This window comes from Thermobia domestica, chromosome 7 (assembly GCF_964235325.1).
Source record: "Thermobia domestica chromosome 7, izTheDome1.hap1.1, whole genome shotgun sequence".
NCBI lineage: Eukaryota > Metazoa > Arthropoda > Insecta > Zygentoma > Lepismatidae > Thermobia > Thermobia domestica.
In genome coordinates this window covers 293,248,470-293,269,956 of record NC_137460.1, presented here as the reverse complement: position 1 = coordinate 293,269,956, position 21,487 = coordinate 293,248,470, and the positions used below count along the sequence as shown (strand labels likewise).

At 36.8% G+C, this 21,487-nt stretch overlaps 1 protein-coding gene across 1 annotated transcript in view; it reads right to left on the bottom strand.

Moving 5' to 3' along the window:
• The window catches only part of LOC145691052 (uncharacterized), a 163,371-nt gene extending 148,304 nt beyond the window's left edge, over positions 1 to 15,067 (bottom strand). Inside the window, exon 1 of the mRNA XM_081766688.1 lies at positions 14,955 to 15,067. The gene's annotated coding sequence lies outside the window, so the exon portion shown is untranslated. The remainder of the gene's footprint in view (positions 1 to 14,954) is intronic.
• Between the last annotated feature and the right edge of the window lie 6,420 nt (positions 15,068 to 21,487).

The following is a 21,487-nucleotide window of genomic DNA, read 5'->3' as shown; positions in this document are numbered from 1 at the left end:
TACATCTAATAAAACAGAGAATGTTGTTACGCTTAATACTACTCTTGGCATCCAAAACAGCCTACAACTAGCTGGAAATTGAAGCATGCAAAATTCTGCATCATGTTGAGTGGAATATTGAATTGCTCATCAGGCGAAAGCTGCTTCAGTTCCTTGGAAGGTTATGGTGATGGAACACAGAGTTTGCATTCGGCCTGTGTGCAAAGTAGGATGTGTGCTGGTTTGCACAAGTTGAGAGATTGTCACCACTGCTTCTCGAAGAACACTAAGCCAGTTGGAAATCCTTTCAGATGATGCTGTTATTAAAACATGCACCATCTCCTAGGATTTTTTTGCTGTGCTTTGTTATTGTCATCGATTTTGAGGCAAGAACTTTTGAAATGACAAAGAGAGAGGTTTATTTACCAGTGGAAAGTTTACGAAACTTCAGTTAAAATCTACTGTTCATAATGTTTCTTTACTGCCTCCATATTGATATATAAATTACAAATTATTTTGTTATGCTGATGGGCACTGTAGCTCAACAGCATAGCGCTCAGAGCTGATACTAAAGCATGCATACATATTGAGCAACTTGGAATTTTGTAAAATGAATATGTCCATTTATATTTGTTGCTATAATATTCATGACTGTATTATATTATTTTCGATAGATATGTTATTGGTAATGTTTTTGTTATTTAACATTTAATTTTTTGTTATTTAACATTTATTGCTATATTATTAGTCTTCCAAACTATACTATGCATAAGATCGCAAGTCTTACAGAATGTCTTTGTTCGTTCGTCCATCCATCGACAGGTATCACAGAAAAATTTGAGGATGGTTTCAACATTAATCATAGATCGAAAACTGTAAAAGAGCGAGAAGCGGTTTATGCCAACGATTCAACATCTCAATGAGACATGATTATCAACAATACTCTACCAAAACCAGAAGTAGTTCAAATTTACTATTACTTCGATAGAACAAAAACGGTAACGGATATAGAGATGCTGTTTTATACAATAGATTCAGCTTCTCATGAATAGTGTCTGTCTCCTACATTAACCAACTATTAAACTGGAAGTGGTTCTAATTAACCATTTCCGATTTCAACATTCATCGCAAGAGAAAAAGCATAGTAGAAAGTGAAAAACGGTGTTCTGCAATTGAGTCAGGACCTCCAAGACAATGTATCATCACACTACTAAAACCTGAAGTTGAAATTTACTTTTAGATCCGGTTTCAATACTGATTTACGCAGAGCAAAAACGGTAAGAGATCGATATATGGATTTTTTCAATTGTTTCAGCTTACCTGGAATAGGTTCAAACTTTTCCGTTAACGTTTGGTTCAAAGCAAAAGTGTTTCAGATTTATAATTTCCGATTTCAACATTTGTCGCCATTGAACAAAAACAGTAAGATATAGCGACTAATGCCTTTTTGGTATGGATTCCGGTTCTGAGGAACAGGTTGTATCTTAAATCTTATTACTCTAATGCATCCATCAGTTATAGAGTTACTACTTCAAAGTTGAGTATTGAATTCCCATAGCGGGCCGCGGTGGCTCAGTGGTAGAGCGTTCACCTCCGGTGCTTGGGGTCCCTGGTTCGATCCCAGCTCGCGCCGTGTGGACTTTGTTGTGGACAAACACCGTGCTCGTGGGTTTTCTTAGGGTTCTCCCGTTTCCTCCCACTTTCTTCATTCCACCATTTCATTCATTTTTCATTATCACCGTCTGCTTTAGCCTAACCGGCATAAGCGTGGGACGTTAAATTTAAGGTTTTCATTTCATTTTTGAACTCCCATAGGTTGATAGTCTATCGAAAGGGCACAGTGAGAGCGAAATTCACTTACTTATTAGTTTCGTTACTATTGTTATATTTGATGTATTTCCATTTTATATATTTATTATTAATAATATTGGGTGAGAATCGTGTGATAGGCCGCTAGCTCTGATTTTAATTTTTTGTTAATTTAATTATATATTCACTATTTATTCATTAATATATAATTAAGTTTTCATTACTTTCAAAAAAAGTTGTTTGGATTTGTATTTGTTGATTAGAAACTTGAAGTCTGTCCTTTTAATATTACGAGAAAGTTATGTCGTTTACTCGGAAATTAGTGCTCGCCAAGCAAGTGGGAACTCTCTCATTAAGAACACAAGATGCAATAGAATTTATGTACGAGATAAGGGAGAAGAGATTTCCTGCTGTTGGCCTAGCTTTGAAGAAACAATTTAATACTACAATGGAAGCAGTTAGTGTTCCCCGCAAGCGGAGTCTAATGGTGGGTGATAAAGTGGTAGTAGCCGTCCGTAACACAATTATTGAAAACCATTTTAGCTTTTTAATCAATTTTGTTTTGCAATAGGCTATCACGCAAAAGATCAATGTTTCGTCGCTGTAAAATTTAGTATCGTTCCATTCCCATCCTTCATGTAATGGATGGATTTTTAAACTGCAGCAAATAGTGCATTACACTTTACGTTTTCAAATGCGGTGATTTCAGGCTACAACTACCATTTCAACCAGAACATCTGACGGAAACTAAAAAGTCTAGGGTTAGTCGATGACTACCTCAAGATTAAAGAGATTCGCAGTCACGTCCGGATGTCACGTCCGTAGAGTATATTTCTAATGATTTGTTGATCAACATGGAGGCTGTCCGATTAGAAGAAGAGTCGAATTCTTCAATGATTACGGAGCAATGGGTGGAAAATCCAAATATTTCTCCGGAAAGTTCGAATTGTAGCAGCCACAGGAATCAAACAAATAAAGCAGTAGAAGAGTGGCACAAACGCTTAAACAAAATATTATCCAGAACCCCTGCACATTTCCAATCTTGTGAAGACTATTGAGGGAAGATTCTATATGTAATCATGTTTTCAGAAGAATGGAAATGCTGAGCATTACTCAAAAGAACGGAAAAGCCATGTATATGAAAGTTGACGATAGGATACAGTCAATACTTCATAATTTGAGAGAACATGTTGACCTGAGAAAATGTCTCAGTTGTTTGAGCTTTGTATATACCTACATTTCAGTAGTTAATAGCTGAATTTTATTTCAGACGTACGTTTTTGTCAATGGACGACATGCAGTTTTTACAGAATATAGAGGATGGGTTTTAATAGGCACCTAGAACTATGAACTAAATGTGAAGTGATATTTTAGTCACTACTTGTATTTCATGCTTCTGGTCGCATAAACTTTACTTCTTTATTTTATCTTTGTAGAATGATTGCTGTGGAATATTAAAAACGGGTTAGAATTATCAGAAGGGATATATGAGATCAGCTTTGAGCTTCGTAAGTTAATGTGTGCTTTTCTTACAATTGGCATTTTGGAACTTTTTCTACTTTTGTGACCACCCAAACGTATTATATATGCATTTCTTATGTATATAGGGGCCACTTTGTCTCACTGGCCAAGTATTCACCTCTGGTGCGTGGGGTCTGGTTAAATTTCAACTCATGCCAAGTGGACTTCGTAGTGGACAAATCGTGTGCGTCAGTTTTCTCGATGTTCTCCTGTTTTCTTCCACTTCCTTCATTTCACCATTTTTTATGCATTCTTATCATAAACCTTTCATTTGGCCGACATGGCATAATTGTGGGGCGCAAAACTGAAATATTTCATTTTTCTGACAATAGCTGCATAGCATAACGGAAAAATGGAACATTATATAACACGACGCATTATTAAGATCTATGTTAAATGGGAAAATGCAGTACTGCAATTACATCAACTTATGAAGCTATTGCGATATTAATGATGTTTTGTACAAAAAAAAAAAAACTAAGTTTTACGTCCCAAGATTGTGCCGGCTAAGCTAAAGGAGACAACGATGATAAGAAATAAATGAAATGGTGGAATGAAGAAAGTGGGTGGAAACGGGAAAACCCCGAGAAAACCCATGCGCACGGTGTTTGTCAACCACAAAGCTCACTTAGCGCGAGCTGGGATCTAACCAAACACCCCATGCACCAGAGGTGCACACTACCACTGAGGCACCGCGGCCTCTAATGATGTTTTGTGTAAGTTTGTTTAGAGCTTTATGTTCTTTTTCAGGAAAAAGCTAACGCTCGTCCCAAAGGCAAGAACTCTTGCCACTTATTTGCAGAGGATCAAAAATAGAGGTGCTTACCAAATCTTATCTTTTACGTTAAGTATGTGAATCTTCTCGATAACAAGATCTAATAAACCGCATTTAAAATACTGTGGCAAATCATGCCACATAACAACAAAATAGAATCGTGGCAAACAACGGGCCACCGCACGAAGTAGTATAGCTATAACACATAATTTCAAACATTAAGAAATAAAAAAGTGTGGTAGCATAATTCACATATTATAGTTCTGTTTTATCACAGATTTTTTTTACTTGAGTTAGTTATCCCGCGACACCCAAAGTGATAAACTGAAGTTGCAGCAAAGATTTTTTTTTCTTATTACAGAACGTCATAAGTAAATGAGCTTTTATTTCTGAGTATGGGAATAATACTCTGATTTTGTGCTTTTGTTTCGCTTTAATTCCCCATAGATAGTCAGAAACGTTGCCTTACGTTTTACGTTTATACCAAAATATATTTACAGTAGCGGATCCAGGTTCCAAGGGAGGGACTATATAACCATACTTTGCCGTTTTATCCAGTGTAAAGCAGGAGTGAACCCCATTTTATCCAGTGTATACCTGAGCGTCAAGGGGGTTATAGCTCCCCTTGGATCCACCACTGTGTATATATATATATAGTAGTTTCACGAAAAGTCCCGGGCGCCAAGCTATTTTTTAAAAATTAGTATTCCCAATTTTTACCTGCCAGTAGTTTCTGAGTTGGCACCTCATTTTTACAACTAGCCCCTAAATCAGAAGAAAATTTGACGAGTCATATATCAGTGGTAAGCTACAGGAAGACTGGAGGCTGGGATCACCGCTCATAAACATGGCCCAACCAGTGGTCCCTACTCAATGTGGCCATGTTGCCACTAACTAAAACATTGAAAACCGTAGTACTAGTCGATAATTACTTCATGCTACCAAATATTCAAAACTACTGCTAGCAACTGCGGCAATCTCTGTACCAGCCTTTGAGTTGACTATTAGAATAAAATCGTGTATTATAATGAATGTTAAGTATAAGGTCAGTGACGACGTCAGCTTTAATTTCTTCAAGGGGCAAAGAGAGGGACAGAGAAAATTTTGGTGATGGTGGGGGATCTATGTTTTGTACACCGAAAATGATAGTTCTATACAACTCAGGGGTACAGGTTTTGAGGGAGAAGCGACGCGTCGGTACAGAATTAGGTAAATATATTTGCTTACCTTTGTTTCCGAGAAAATAAAGTAGAAAATTAAAAAAGTGCTTTTCACTTACACCAGAAGTGTTCAAAGTTGTTTTAAATGTTTATTCATTCACAAATAAACGTTAATAAATATTAATAATTAGCTTTCAATTTCTATTTATGTTGAAACTGTGTTTTGGGGTCTCTTATCTTCCACCAACCACTCAGGCATAGATGAATTTGGAACTATCAAATAATCCTGATATTGTTTAGCCTACATTACAATAGGTATGTAGGCGGCAGTCGGGCCGTAGCGTTGCATCAAAGAACTATCCCCTTCCCCTCTTTGGCGTCGTCGCTAATTGTATAGATTTTTGCTAGATGAACACCGTCCATGTGGGCTTTCCGGGTTCTTCCCTTTCCTTTAAATTTCTTAATTCCATTATTTTGTTCATTAGCACCTCCCTTAGTTACGCAGCCCCATTCGAGGTCCCTCGTGACTATATGTTTAGCGTATGCGCCTTCGGCTCGGGAGACCGGGTTCGATTCCAGGCTGGAGCTCAAGTGGTTTGTATCTCATGTTACGCTGAGTTCACGTATAGCTAAGTAGGACGCTAAACTAAAACCAATAGCCTCATCATCATCGGAACACATTTGCAAGGTGTTAAGCTTAAAATAAAACCTAGATTGCGATACTTCTATTTATATGTTTTCTTTTCACTTGAAAAATATCTTTGGTCTCTTTAAAAGAAGGAAACGCAACAATCATTTGAGATTTTACATTTAAAAAAAGAAAAAATGATTAATTAGGCTTATATAATGGAACTTCTCCACTTCATAGTATAAAAATTTGAGATGGACCATTTATCTTGATACGCCCACGTAATTTTAAAACTAATTGATAAAAATGGCTGGAATTTTATAACATGCAAATAACGACAAGGGAACTCTGTCTACTAAACTCTGCAGTACCAATAAATTAAAAGTGTTGCCAACATAATATAAATTTATATTTTTAACGGCACTATGCCATGCTATTACATATCTCAAATCTAAATATTAAACGAAAACTTACAACACAAATTTGTTATCCAGTGTTGCAAATTAAGGACGCTGCAATACGACAGGCATCTAAACTTCAGAAACCTGATAATAGTATTAATAAAAGCAGAGGTGGATTCTGGACGGAACTCAATGGTGAGGAAAGAAGGTAGTGAAAAATTCTGTTTTTTTTTTTTTTCTCACCGACATTTGCAGCACTGGTGATTGTGAAGCTCAGGGAGGTGAATGACCATTCCCCCCTTGATCTGTCTATGAATAGAAGTGAGACGAACAGTGAAATGCAAAACCCGAAACACCCTAGTGTCGAATACTATGACCATGGCTTATTTCGAATGAATACAAGAATTTAAAATTAACTTTTTTCGAAAAATTTCTTACATAAATAGAACGTCTAATCACGTAGGTGATTCGCAAAAGACGTAAACTTCTCGGAGCCGTTACAGCAATTTGATATCTCAAATCGTTCAGGAGGTATGAAACACGTGAATACTGATAGCGATACTCCTAAAAATGACGTATTTGGGGATTGTTTGTAATGTATCTTGATCCTCTTTGCTTCTGTAACATTACAGAAACAGATTTTGGTACTTGTGATTACAATAAATTCTTGCAATTACATAATTTTAACCATTGTTGCAAACTTTACCAATGTGTATCATACCTCCAAATCAGTTTGAGATATCAAATTGCGGTAAACTGCATTATGATCTTTACGTCCGTTGAAAACCTTTTATGTTGTTGGATATGATACTCATCCAAGCACTTATCGAAATAAAATCTTTCGGGATAAAAGTCAAATTTTCAATCCCTTACGTGAAGACTAAGGAGCATGGAAGCTTCTCAGTTGCGGCAAGTGACTTGTCAATAATGGAAGACAGTGGCGTATTTACGATTTTGTTTCGGGGAGGGCTTTGCTAACTTTCGGGGGGCTTTGCCTGAAAATGTGAAAATTCTGCAAGAGATTTCGTATACTTTACTATAGTAAGTAAGATTTTGGGGGAGGGGCTTAAGCCCGGAAGCCCCCTAAATACGCCACTGATGGCAGAATACCTATGATGACAACTCTGTACCTATTTATTTGAAATAAATCATATCATGATTATAGGATATAACACTAATGTACTGTGGATGTGCATGCCCCGTCCATGTTATTAATTACTGTTATAGAAGCCTAAAACATTTGGATCTCTGTGGATGCTCGTGAAACTGTAGCATCCTTAGTTTGTAACAAAATTTCAGCCTTTTTTATATTATTCTAAAGGTTACAAGAGTGTAAAGATAAATAGTCCACTAAGAGTGTTCTTGTCACGTTTTTTTTTTTCCATTTTTACCCTAAGAGTGTTAAACACGAGTGTCCCTTAAATAAATCTTATATACCCCACTCAGGGAGGAGGGTAGAAGCTTCAAATGACACCAATAGATATGTATATACAATCACTTACCTCTGTTTCTCTTGTGGCTCCATCTCTGGATCACCCTCGGCCTCAATAATCTCTTCCAGTGACTGCTGTCTTGATGCTTCCTGTATAACACCAACGTGTCGTGATCTTAAATGGTACCACAAGCCAGTCGTTGAATTTCGATTGTGGATAATACTTCGACAGTAATTGCATTTTGAAGAAACTCCACCCTTTTCACGAGTGAAATGTTCCCATTGTAAATACTTCCCGAAAATATCTCTTCTTGCAGTTCTCTTATATAGTTCGAAACAAGCTCTGCGTTGGTAACTGATAACGAACGTCGGTTAGGTATTCCTCGTAACGAACTAATGCTTCTCCCACTAGGCCAATAAACATATCAGAAGTATTGATATCGTAGTACACGTGTCCTTTCTCTAAACAACAATCTTTTATTGTTACCAAAATATCCAGTCACAGCGAATATGAAACCACGTCTCAAATAGCTATTATGATTAGAACACGCCGCATCAGCGAAATATGATAATATTCAATTTCAGTCCAGGAGTAAAGCATATCTGTATGTAATGATGCGTTTCTTTTCTTTTGTTTTTAACTTCAATCAAACCAGGCAAGAAAGGAAATGTTGCTCTTTCGCAACTTCAAATTTCTCTTGTTTCGTTTCGTCCTTTCGTGTTCCATTTCCAAAACTTTGTCCCTCTGTTTCGAGTTTTTTTTTTTCGTTTTTCGAAGAAAATTTTCGTTTTTCGTTTTCCACTTTCCGAAAAAAAATTCGTTTTTTGCTTTCCGAAAAAATTTTCGTTTTTAGTTTTCGGAAAAGTATTTTTCGAAAAAACGCGACTATCCCTGATATTGGTCCAACAAAATTCAGCATCTGTTGGTGGTCCAGTTATTTCTAGCAAGATAACCAGCAACTTCCACTATTAACAGCACGTTCCGGCAAGATTTTCTTGCTGGTTCCAACATAAATTTTAACCTGGGTAGAGCTAGTCTACAAGAATTTAATCATATCTAAATACTAACTTATAGGAATTGACATAAGCGAAGGCTGATCTTCAAATCTACGTAAAAATGCAGTAGCGGCCAATTCGTTCTCGTTACATAAAAATTTCTGAAATGACTCTAAATCCCGCAACTTAATAGCTACCTTTCTTTCTTGATTTTTTTCCTTCGTTTGGTCGTTTTTATTATAGCAGAACTATTATCACCGTGGGAAACCGAAGAATTGATTATGCTTAACACAGGGTCAACATCATAATCTGGGAAATGGTTGGTATTTTTGCGTACACTAGTTTCAACTTTTTCCTGTTTGATTTCAGTCTCAGGTTTTATATTACCTACAAACGTTGAAGACCTAATTTGACTTTCGATCATGCTTTCACGCAAGTTTTTAGCTTCTGGACTTACATCAAACTTACTTTCTACGTTACCTTTCGCATCCTCAATCATTACTTAAGTGCGGTGAGCTACTTCACGGGTTGCAATACCAACTTCGTAAACCTCGCGAATATTTTGATCTAATTTGTGTACTCTAGTTTCGTGTTCTTCCACTTTACCCTGCATACGCTCAACCTTATCATTGACTAAATTGATATCGGAATTCAAATCTCTGACTTTATTTCCAATTAATATAGTACGTTCACCGATATCACTAACCTGATCTTCCAATTGACAAACTTCGGTATCATTAACAGCATCTTTAAGTGTTTGCATTTGTTGTGCGTTGGAGGTTCTAATTTCATTGATAGTTTCAAGCAGAGTTTGCAAAGATAAATTTTCATTTTCTGCCATGGTTATGCTTTGCAAATACGCAAACACAATAAACACCAATAATACTTCCAAGTTAGCGCATATAGCATATCATGAGAAATGAAACCCATCAAGTATTTTAGTACACCTAGATCGTCCCCCAGATGCTACATCCTCTACAAATCAGTTAATAATAATATAATTATTAATTGATCTATCCCATGAAGGAAAGCCATTCTATAACGCATCGTCCCTGTGAGGGACCGACATTCTGTAACAGTACGGCTTTGAGCGTCCCAGAATATCCCGTCATTCGGTGACTCCCGCAGAGCACGCACGGTTCTTCACCCCCAATCAATACAGCCTATTACTGAATTACTTGTGGGTTCAGAAAATGCCCATCTCTTCGTCATTTGCCCAACGATTCCGATATGCGCAATATACCTTACTATCAACGGTCCGGATTCGGGACATTGCATCCGTGAGAAGACCTACGCCAAGGAAAAACTGGAAATATTCCCATTTTTATTTTCCTTCCCACTGGGAATATTCCCATTGCTCATCACTATGCGTGGTAGAGGCAGACTAACGAATAAATGTAGATCGAATCATCTCAGGAGCCTCAGTGAGTTTCGTCAAATATGAAAACCAAATATATTAATTTAAAACAAATATATAACTCATGTTTAATAAAAGAAATGTTCCAAAATGTCCTAAATGAAATTAAATATTTTCCAGCGAAAAATATATAGTTTTAGTGTTGAAGTTCACTTTAGATACTTTGTCCGTCCAATTAAGGGGAATTTTCCGAGCACTTGTTGCCAGACATTTCTTTCCAGAAAATTAATTTAAAACAGTTAACAAATTCATATTTTATAAAGTAAATTAAATTCTTAAAAGAAATAAAATATTTTCTGGCATAAAATAAATAATTTTATTGTTGAAGTATTCACTTCCGATGTTGTGTGCGTTCAATTGCACGAATTTTCCGAGCACTTCTTTAGCGACTTTTTCTTTTCTTTCTTTTTCTTTTCTTTTTTCAGAAAATGCGTCTTTCTTTACGGTACATCGCAACTTCCAATAGTACGCAAGTTTGAATTCAGCAATTGAAATAATAAGCGTTACGTGGTTTTCGGGACTCCGAGCATTAAGCTTCTTAAATTTAACAAGAATTTTTACGCTATTGCCGCTGTTGATTCTACAGAATGCTTATTTGAAGAGTAGCAACAAAAAGCTGGACTAAACTGTTGTAGTTGGAAAACCAAATTTTACTGAAGAATACTTGTGTCACCAACAAGGGTAATAAAAAATAATACTACTAGTTTTATAAATGCACTACATTTCTACTGGTACCATCTACTACCCATCAAACATATGAGGCATAACTTCTCTCGGCGTCGCCGAGTACACTATTCACGGAGAGCATTTTCTAAAATATAAATTGCATATTTTATTTCAAATATTCTGTAAGCATAATCCATAAATTAATTTGTTATATAATTATCTCAAGCTATTTTTTTTAAATCCATTCATTTCATTCAGAACTTTATAAAACTATAATGTTGAATGTTGTGCATCTTAACGTGAAAACATCTAATTCGCCCAAAGAAAGTCCAAAATTTGATAAAAATCACTTTCAATATGATCATCTTAGTTGTACCAGCAAAGTACTAACATAAAGCTCAAAAACCCAGGTGGGTGTAACCCGAAACAAACCCAGTGGGTTTTTCGGTTTGGATCCACTTGTGCAAACCCTAGACCGGGTCCTCTAACAGTGCCTAACAGTGTTCCTACATACTGGCGAAGAAAACTGTAGCATTTTTGTGTGGCTAACGTCCCTATAAATGAGGGTCCTATTTGCAAAATACGCGTAAGATTACCGAGGTGACCACACTTGCTTCAAATAAAATATCGTTGATCAATATGGGGATGGGACGTATCTATTATCATTTTTCTTTAGTTTGTGATAATATTATTAAGTTTAAAATGAAGGTAGAGGCCCTGGTCGTCATGTTGCTTAGGAAAATGTAGGTTTTGTTCTCCTCTTTCTACTTTTTACGAAAATTGTTGTGTTTAGTACTCATATCTTTGATGAAATTTGAACAATGCACACTCGTTTAAAGAAAACAATTATATTTCCGCCATTAAATAAAAAGAAGTGTACCTTTGCACCAAATATCATAGTTGCTTCTACGACCACATACAGTACCACTTAAAAACATCATAAATAGCCAATAACCAGGCGTACCATACATTTCGCAGGTCCACTCTAGCAGACTGTTCTACAGAACAGAAAATTTATAGTTAAAATACGATGTGAAACACTTTTTTTTTTTGGGTGAAAGAATGGAAGTATGAATAAGTAATTCCTGTCAGTGCATACAGGGTGCGAAATCCCGGGGGGGACGGGAGGGATTTCCCCCCCACCAAAAATTTTACACTTGCTTTTCCCCCTCACCAAAATCTGTAAGGGGGGACACCTTAATAGGAAAATATAAGTAGGTCTATAAAGAAAATTTTCAGACAAACAATAATTTTAAATGCATGCTGTTTTAAAAAACGTAGTTTATTTGTAAAAGGATCAGGTGTTTAACTTTTTCGGTTGTTCGATTGTTGACGAGATGAAGACCTTTATTCTCTAGCGTACAGTTGCATGTAAAATTCGTAAAATTTCTCAAACAAACAGATTGTTTTTCAATTTCAGTGGACGAACCTACAAACAGGTTTGCGGATAATCACTTGCTGTTATATGAACATATGTGGACGAAGAAAATAAACCTTGTTGTCGTTTTTATAAATTAGTGCCTGTAGAAAATGCCGATGCAAAATCCCTTAAAGAGAAAATTATTCAAGCATTTTCCGAAGATGGCATAGATATTTTTAATCTTAAAGAAAAACTGGTTAGGTTTAGTTCGGACGGGGTGCAGTGTTTACTGGGAGAAACGAAGGTGTTGCTGCTCAAATTAGAAGAAATGTCAACCCGTGCCTAATTAGCGTATACTGCATGGCACAATGAATTGATCTTGTTTCTGAAAGAGTTTTTGGTGTTGTGAATGCTGTTCACAACTTTGCATGTTTGTTAGGCGAACTTTACCAGGTGTTCAGTAAGTCATCTACAGCTGCAACACTTAAAAGTATCGCGACAGTCACAGATGCCGCAGGACAAAAATTTGAACGATTACAGTGGTTCGGATTTCACCTTAAACTGTAAGTCCACATTTCATAGCCTCGCTGCTGAAAAGGTTCATTAAACTTAAATCAGCAAATCAATCGTATTATAGTGTTTGTGCTTTTATTCTCTAAAGTTTAACGTCCTATGAATATTCACCACGGCTAAGGAAGACGGTCATGATGAGATGAATTATAATGGTTGATTAGGATAGTGGAACGAAGCGAGAGGACCCCGAGAAAACCCCCACACAATTGTTTGTATACCACAAGCAGAATTTGGCGCGAGCTAGGATCCAACCGATGATTCCACGCACCTGAGGTGGGCGCTCTACCACTGAGGCAACATGGCTTTTTGTTGTCTATCAAGTATTTGTATTGAAATCATTATTTATAATAATATATTCTTGCTAATAATACAATATAGATACATAGTATTATTTAGACTTACAAAGGTGACCGTATATCTGAACGACCAAACTGAAACACTACGTACGTAGCGAAGAAACGAGAATTTCATAAATAATAATAAAAACTATACTCTGACTCTACAGCTCATGAGGATCTATGGCTTGCTAGGTGGAGCGCTTCAAGTTAGTAGTTCTAATGCTTGGTTAGGACATCGGTTCTCAGGGACTATTATTTCAGACTTATATATCTCTACTGCTATTTTCGCGAATGTAATCTTCAATATAATGGTAAACACAAGGGTACTGTGCTCCCACTAGAGTCTAACCCTGGACCATACGCACCGAAGTGTATATTAAATGCAGTAGATAAGTTACCAATTTTGGTTAAATGAATAAATAACATTAAAGTATTTTTAAATAACAATTACGACTAGTTTGAACATTTATTATTATTATTATTATTATTATTATTATTATTATTATTAATCCATTAATATTTCAATTTTTTGGAGGTTCCACGAAGCATTAGTGTGGATCGCTGAACTTCTTCCCCCCCACCATTTTCAAATGATTTCGCACCCTGAGTGCATAGCATATTGAAATCAATTTTGCATGAGAGTGAAATTGTGCACTTCCACTACCCTCGATTATGCGTATACCCTCCATCGCTGACACACCTAATCCATACAGTTGCACCTCCTCGCTTTCACTCGGTTCTCCCTGTCCTGACTCGATTAGATAACATTCGTGCTTTTCAGTGGCCAGCTAGCACAAGTTACTTTGTGTTTTGTGCACTGTAGTTTCTCTGCCATACGTCCACACTGTATTTATACTGAGCCCTCCTAAAGTCAATCTGCAACAGAGGCGGATCCAGGGGGAGGATAGGGGCGATTGCCCCTCCCCCAGATGAGGAAATTTTCTTATTTTATGTATATAAATAAAACCCATCCCAAAATTTGGAGCCCTTAAAAGTAGCAGTATGACAACCCACCGTCCCACCAGAAGTCGGTCCTGGATCCGCCCCTGATCTGCAATTAGTAATGGAACTCCTCATTTAATGCCTGCTCTGCTAAAAGAAATACAAAGCCCTATCAGAACTTGAAAATATAAGAGATGTGTTAAAATTGGTAGAGCCGTGTGCTCTAGTAATGCCCACTTCACTACATAAAAAACAAAAATTACCTTACTGATACACACTTTCCTCTCAAAACCAAAACAAATTGTCCAATTTATCCGGTAAAGTTTTTGAAATTGGTTAGGGCTTTGGCAATTCACAGAATATCTTAGTACAAGGGGCATATGCCTTGAAGTTTACTGCATGCTGTTTTCAGAACATTTTGACGCTTTTTTCCCCTTTTTCAAGTGATTGCGGCTATCGCTACTAATGCGTAAACTTATACAAAGACAAAGAATTATGTCACATTTGGGTGAAAGAGTAGAAGGAATCTATTCTAATGTGCATGCGCGGTAACAATGTACTTTAGCCAAAGGTAATCAGCTTCAAACTAGACACAGAAATATTTACTTTATTTAATTCCCATACAGCCATCTGCTGTACTGTAGCCCAGTGCAAACTGACGTGCACTCCATCGTGTAACAGTCTAGACAAGAAATAATCCCCCCCCCTCCAGTAGAAAAATTAGTAAATATTACATAGTTCAGAAAGTTTTCAACGCGAAGGGTGTAACTGGCTTACCTAAACTACGTTTGCCCTCTTAAAATCGATATTAATCATTTCAATGTTAATTAGTCTTAACATATTCTACATTAGCACACTTCATGCATGACAACCATAATCTACTGTATTCACCAACATGTTTTCATAAAAAAAAAGACCAAAATTATTTTATATAGAATGATTATATATCCTACTTACATTTCCTTTTTCTAAATCTTATTTTTTAAAAAGCACTTCGAGCACACTCCTTCTTCTTCTGAACTTCTAGCGATAATTAGTATACAGGTAACTCAAGGACCACACTACTTCTGTTCTTCTTCATAAACACAATATGGCAATCAACAACTGCGCATGAGCAGTACCGCAGTCTACCAACATCAAGCAAGATAGAAATAGCGACAATTTCCCAACGATAAAAAAATAGTGGTCGTGTGGTGGGGAAATGTGCTTTTCGTAGAGCGGTTCCCTGTCATTTAGCCAACGTTAAAGTAACGTATTTCTTGATTGAAAAAAAAATTGTACCATCGTTGCGTGAAGATCGGGATAATAGTTGGTTGGACAACCATACATTTAACCAACGTTGGGCCACTATAAGTTTTTCCGCTATAGGATCTCACCGACCATCATCCACCGTTTTGACCAAATTCCACTTAATTCCCAACGGAGGACCAACCAACCTTGCTACTAGGGTTATTTCGACCTTACGCTCATTCAACCTCACGCGAAACCTTAGCATCCTAAGTACAACACTTTTGATGAGAGACAAAAAATGTTCGATTTTCTTTTCGTAATTAAAGACTGTCTACATAGTTTATACGGTTTACCCAACATTGTTAGGGTCGTCAAGTCTAGGAGGCTTAGGTGGGCAGGTCATGTAGCTAGAATGGAAGAAAGTAGAAACGCTTTCAAAGTCTTGACTGGTAGACCCATAGGAAAACGACCATTAGGAAGACCTAGGCGCAGATGGGAGGATAATATTAAGATGGATCTCGCAGAGATAGGAATACAAAGTAGAAACTGGATCCAATTAGCTAAGGATAGAAGTCAGTGGAGAGCTTTTGTGAACGCGGCATTGAACCTCCGGGTTCCATAGGCCATAGAGTTAGTTAGTTAGTTAGTTAATTAAAGACTGTCTCAAATTTTGTGCACGATCATATCTCATTAGAAATCTTCATCACCGTCCTCATCTGTATTCTTCTGGTTGTAAGAATTATCTGCTTCTATCATGTTATCACATGTCTGAAGTTTACAGGCAGGTATGCATTTCATTTTGGTGTTAACACACTGACAAGTAGGGTATTGTCTGCTCTCAATATAACTTCCTTGTTGGAAGTCTTCAACTTCTTGGTAATTTGTATATCACTGAATGTCTTAAGCTTCAGTTTCGAGAGTCGGTCATAGAATTTTGTGGATACCTCATTGGCTTGCCTTCTCTCTTCCTTAAATTTGGCGAAAGCAATTTCCCCTTGGTCTTTGGCATTTAGAAGGTCCTTTTAAATTTCGATGGGAGCAACTCTGCCAGTAGACAGTGACAAAAATTCTTCTCGACATGAAAGGGATCCCTCCAACTATTCTCCATAATATCAAGAAGCGCTTGTACATCCTTCTCATCTTTTTGTATCCTAGGTAAACCAAGATCGGGATGCGAAAGACCAGACGTTTTTCTATCGGTCATTTCCTCAGATTTCGAAAGGCACGTGCTTCTCTACTCTGCTATTAAGTAATACCTGGCCATCGCGCCTGGGTGAAGACTAAATATTTTTACTCCACCAGCGGTTTGAGTGTCTCTGTTTACTGTTTCCTCTATTTCCTGGTCAACTAGAATCTTTCCGAATGGACTGTTTCCTCCAAGCTGCACAGAGAACCCTTCTCTGATGATCATACATTTTTTGATGCTCAATTTGCAACCTTGTCTTTCTAGATAGTGTACTGATAGGTATCTAGCATAGTTTTGCTTATCATAAGCAGAACACCAACGTATAAGGTCTTTAATCATAGCAAGGTGAAGAAACCAGTCTCCTTCTCTGGAAGCTCTAACAACGCCAAGAACGTTTTCTACCATATCAACATAGTTCATCCAAAACGATGATAAATCACCACTGGAATGTGGAACTTCCAAATATTTCTCAAAAAGAATCATAATTCGAAGACAAAATGGATTCCCTAGAACATCTTTTAACTGCTCATGACACACATTGTGATGAAGTAATTCAATATGTGTAATAGCATTGTTAAGCTCTGTGATATCATTCTGGTGACTTTTTTCATCCATTCAAAGAAACCTTTAAATATTAGTCTGAGTAAGGCTTCATAGAGCAACTTATGCATTCTAATTCCTCAATTATAATGCTTGCCTTCAAGTACTGCATTAATGGAGCTTTCTGCTGATACTCCAGCTTCCACAAGTAAGTCCCGTAGGCCAGCTTTTTTAAATCTCTGTTCCTATAGTTCCCAACAAGTTGCATATTGAGTGAAATGCACCGATTGTGATAACAATATGCCTAATCTTATCTTTATTTTCCAAGGTGATCTCCGCAGCTTTCGCAAAGAGAGCCTGGTGAAGACAGCATGCTACCTCCTTTAATTCGAGTGTTTCACATATTTTCAAAGCTTGGTGTAGGATCTCATTAACTGTCGACATATTTATCGCGGGAGCATTTATAGTAGGAAGATATCCTGTTTTGTCTTCTATTACATCAATACAATTCCTTGTTTGAATCTTGAAACCAGTCCATGAACTCACTCGCTGATTTTTAACATCGATCTGCAGTTCTATATTAAGTTTTTCTGTTGTGCAAGTTTAAAAGTATCAACGAAATCCATTTTTACATGTTCTTTGACAGAAGCACCTACCCTATTTCCCGAGTTAATTATTGAAATTAAAACGGAGGAGGCGTTATACTTCGACGCTTCGTTTTTTCATATGTTGGTAGCGTTCTTTGCTGCTCAACACTTGGCACATGGGGTTGAACTATTATACCGTTGACTCTGTGCGACATTCGTGAAACAGTTAAGGTTTCTTCAAGTATATCAATGTTATCGGAATCTTGATGTGTTGGGACACAAGGAAGAATGTTAGCGCTTATTGCATAATTAGATTCATCGACGTTTGTAACTATTGTAACCAAGATGGCGGCGTAGTGAAAGTTTGATATCATCGTCTCCAGTAAAAACATATAATTTATATTCATGTTGTAGCCCAGAGCATATATTTTATTTAATTTTCTATTTGATTAATCAATTTTGTCTTCTTGAAAAGTTAGAAATTATCCATTGAATTATTTTAGCAGAATGAGGTTAAGAAATATTAAATAACCAAAAACATTTCACAAGCTACAAGTTGTGTAGTTAGATTTATGTAATGATTATATAACTTTGGCATGAAGGAAGACATGATTCGGCACATTATTGTAACAGATGTAAAAGAGAAATGAATCTGAAAGTCATTACTTGGAAAGAATTAAGAAAATTTTATGTAACTAAATTTTGTAAATATTTGTTAACACAGACACAATTTCGAAAATGTTAAAAGTGCCAGCATCGCGGAGGTAGGCATTCTGGAGATTTTTATCACTGATCAACAATGAGAAAACTGAGAAGCTTCCTGAAGAAGGGACAGCACACCTCTGACGTAATGATGATGAAGCGAAATCCAGGAGAGAAGCTGAACAAAACTGGAGGGTCGCTGGTCTCGAAAAGGAAGTCGGACGAAGTTGGGAGAGAGAGAGAAGTTGGAGGAAAGATAGTCACAACAAACGGCGCGAGATTCTCGTGACGGACTGGGATATAGCAAGCGATATCGAACTAGGGATGTACAAGTCATCCGCGATAAGAACCACGTTACTCCGAGAATACCTAAGTTTACAAATGTTCATTTAAGACCCCATCGAAGAACCTCGCTAATCCAAGGAGAAGACAGAGCCCACTGACGTTCCAGGAGGTACATAATTTAAGTAGGTTAGCTTATTTCCCGTTCATTCTAGATGGTGAACGGAAGGTAACTTCCTGTGTCATCATTCCCGAACTTAGACCCCGACGCTGGGAAGTTAACAATATATTTGCATCTAATGTAGCGTGAAAAACATTGCTCAGTGTTTTAATCAAGAAGAAACACACATAATATATAATTTTAGTAATTATAATCAGTTTAATAGAATTATTGTGCAAAATGGCTAACAACACTCATTATAACAGCAGAAGCAATGGACTGAAGTCACCGGCTGCAGCTTCAAATAGGTCAGAGATTATGAAGGATATATGTGGTGAAGTTAAGCGTGCTATGCAGACATATGAAATCGTCAATTCAATAATTGAATCTGGAACGCGTGTTGTGATAGAACGTTTGGAAGAAACGCTGAATTTCAATAGCGAAGTGATTGAGGACTTACGGAAAGAGTTGGTACAGAGACAAGAAAATAAGTGATCTGCAGGAAAATATAGATGAGTAGGTCAATATCAGTGTAGAAACAGCTTAAGGATCTTCTGCGCACCTGAGAAGATAAATAAGAACACAGACAACCTCGCACTGAAAATCTTTGAAATAAGACTGGACGTGAATTTAAGTACAAGGGACATTTTCTGTTCTCATAGTGTAGGACAGAAGAAGCCTTGTAGTACACGGCCAATTGTTGTTAAATTTGTTAGTTGTCGCTTACAGGCTGAAGTGTTAAATCAGAAACGGAAGCTAAAGAACTCTGGAATTCTGATAAGATAAGATTTATGTAGTTTACGATTGCTGCTACGGCAAAAGGCACTTAAGAAATTTGACCCCAAGAATGTGTATACAAGGGATGAAAAAATTGTTGTCATCATCAATGGCGAAAAGAACTACGTTACGAACGCTTCTCAATTACAGGAGTTTTAAAGTTTGCACTCTACAGTGTGTGAATGATGACCGTGTGTAAAGTGCAAAAGTGTGTAACTTGTAGGTAGGGCAAAAGTGTGTAATGTTACAGTTATCTGTTGTTCTGTGTTAGAAATATATATTTTATACTTTAAAGGACAACTATGGTAAGTCGACATCAATTTTGCTCTTTTGTTATCTGTGTGCCGTGAGTTGACAAATGTGTAATATATTAGTGGACATAGAAATTGAACTTGTACCGATGTTGTAAGCTACTTACTCATCACGTTTCAAATCTCAACTGTACACGATGAAGTTAACAAGCCAGAAAATACTAAATTTTAAGTACTGTTTTATTATGTGTACGTTAAGTGATAAATACAAAAACGCCTATATTAGAACTGCATTTATAATGCGATCTTTTCCCATACTGTTATTTTTTCTTTACTGTAAGTTGAGTCATCTATGTTCTATGGTATTTTATTTTATGTTTATTAATAGAAAAGGCAGTCATCGTATCATGTGTGTCAGTGTAGCCTTTCAGTTTCGCCAGGGCTCAATTACTGCTTTAATGGTGTTTTTTACATACATTTTAGTTATAACCTATGTATTTGAATATAGGTAGTACAAACATGAACAATGTAAGGGTTTCAGATCCTTATTCAATATGCTGCTTCGTCCAATTTTAAGATTATGCATGCAAATATCCATCCTTTTTTTCCTAAAATTGACGAAGTACGACTACTTGCTGCCTCCACGAAATGTTCCATTTTGATTATATAGGAAACATGGTTGGACGATTCTATAAGTACAAGGCAAATTGAGATTCCAGGGTATTCAGTCATTTGCAGTGACAAAGCGATGTGGGGAGGCATGCTGATTTACTACTTAAAACATATTAAAGTGAAAGTTGTTAACTTTCAATCTAACGATGTTTATCAACATCTAGAAATTTTAAATCTTATTGATGTGGACCACTTGTCAATTGGTATTACTGCTGTATATAGATCTCCCAGCATACCGTATGGAAATCTCCAGCGATCGAAGATTTCGTATTGGAACTATATCCACAAGTCGACCAAATATTCGTTGTTGGTGACTTCAATTGCAATCAACTCTGGCCAGATAAAGAAGAAACTATTTACTTGAAATCTATTATTGACATATTAGGTTCCACCCCGTTAATAAATGAACCCACGAGAGACACTGAATCTACCGAATCGTTGCTAGATTTAATTATTACTGACAACACTGAACAAATACACTCGTTTGGAGTTAGTAAACCAATCGGAACATCAGACCATAGTGTAATTCACGTCACTCTCAAGCTTCATACAATATTCAAAACTCCCGGTAGAGTAATTCAGTGTCGTTGTCATGCTTCATTTAATACCGAATCGTTTTATCGTGATGCACAAAATTACTACTGGGATATGATTATTCAAATGGAAACAATAGATAATAAAGTTGCATTTTTACAAAGGATTATAGTCGATATTTCTGATAACCATGCACCGCTCAAGACGAAAAGGCTATCTAAGAACACTCTTCCCTTTATTTCAAGTAACACAAAACTTTTAATGAAGTTGTGTGACCGTGTTTACAGAGAATATAAAAGGACGAAGAATCAGTTGCATTGGGAGGATTACAGACGCTTGCGTAACTTTACAACTACTGTTGTTCGACAAGAAAAGACTGCGTATTTTTCAAATCAGATGAGATTTACTAATGATGCACGTAACATACGGAAAACTTTGCGTGATCTTGATGTAGGTAAAAGCGATACATGCCTGATTCTTCCAGATGATGTAAATAACATTGGAGCTATAAATTCACATTTCACAGATGTCTGTAAAATGTCTTAGACAAGCACTGAAGTACTTGATCA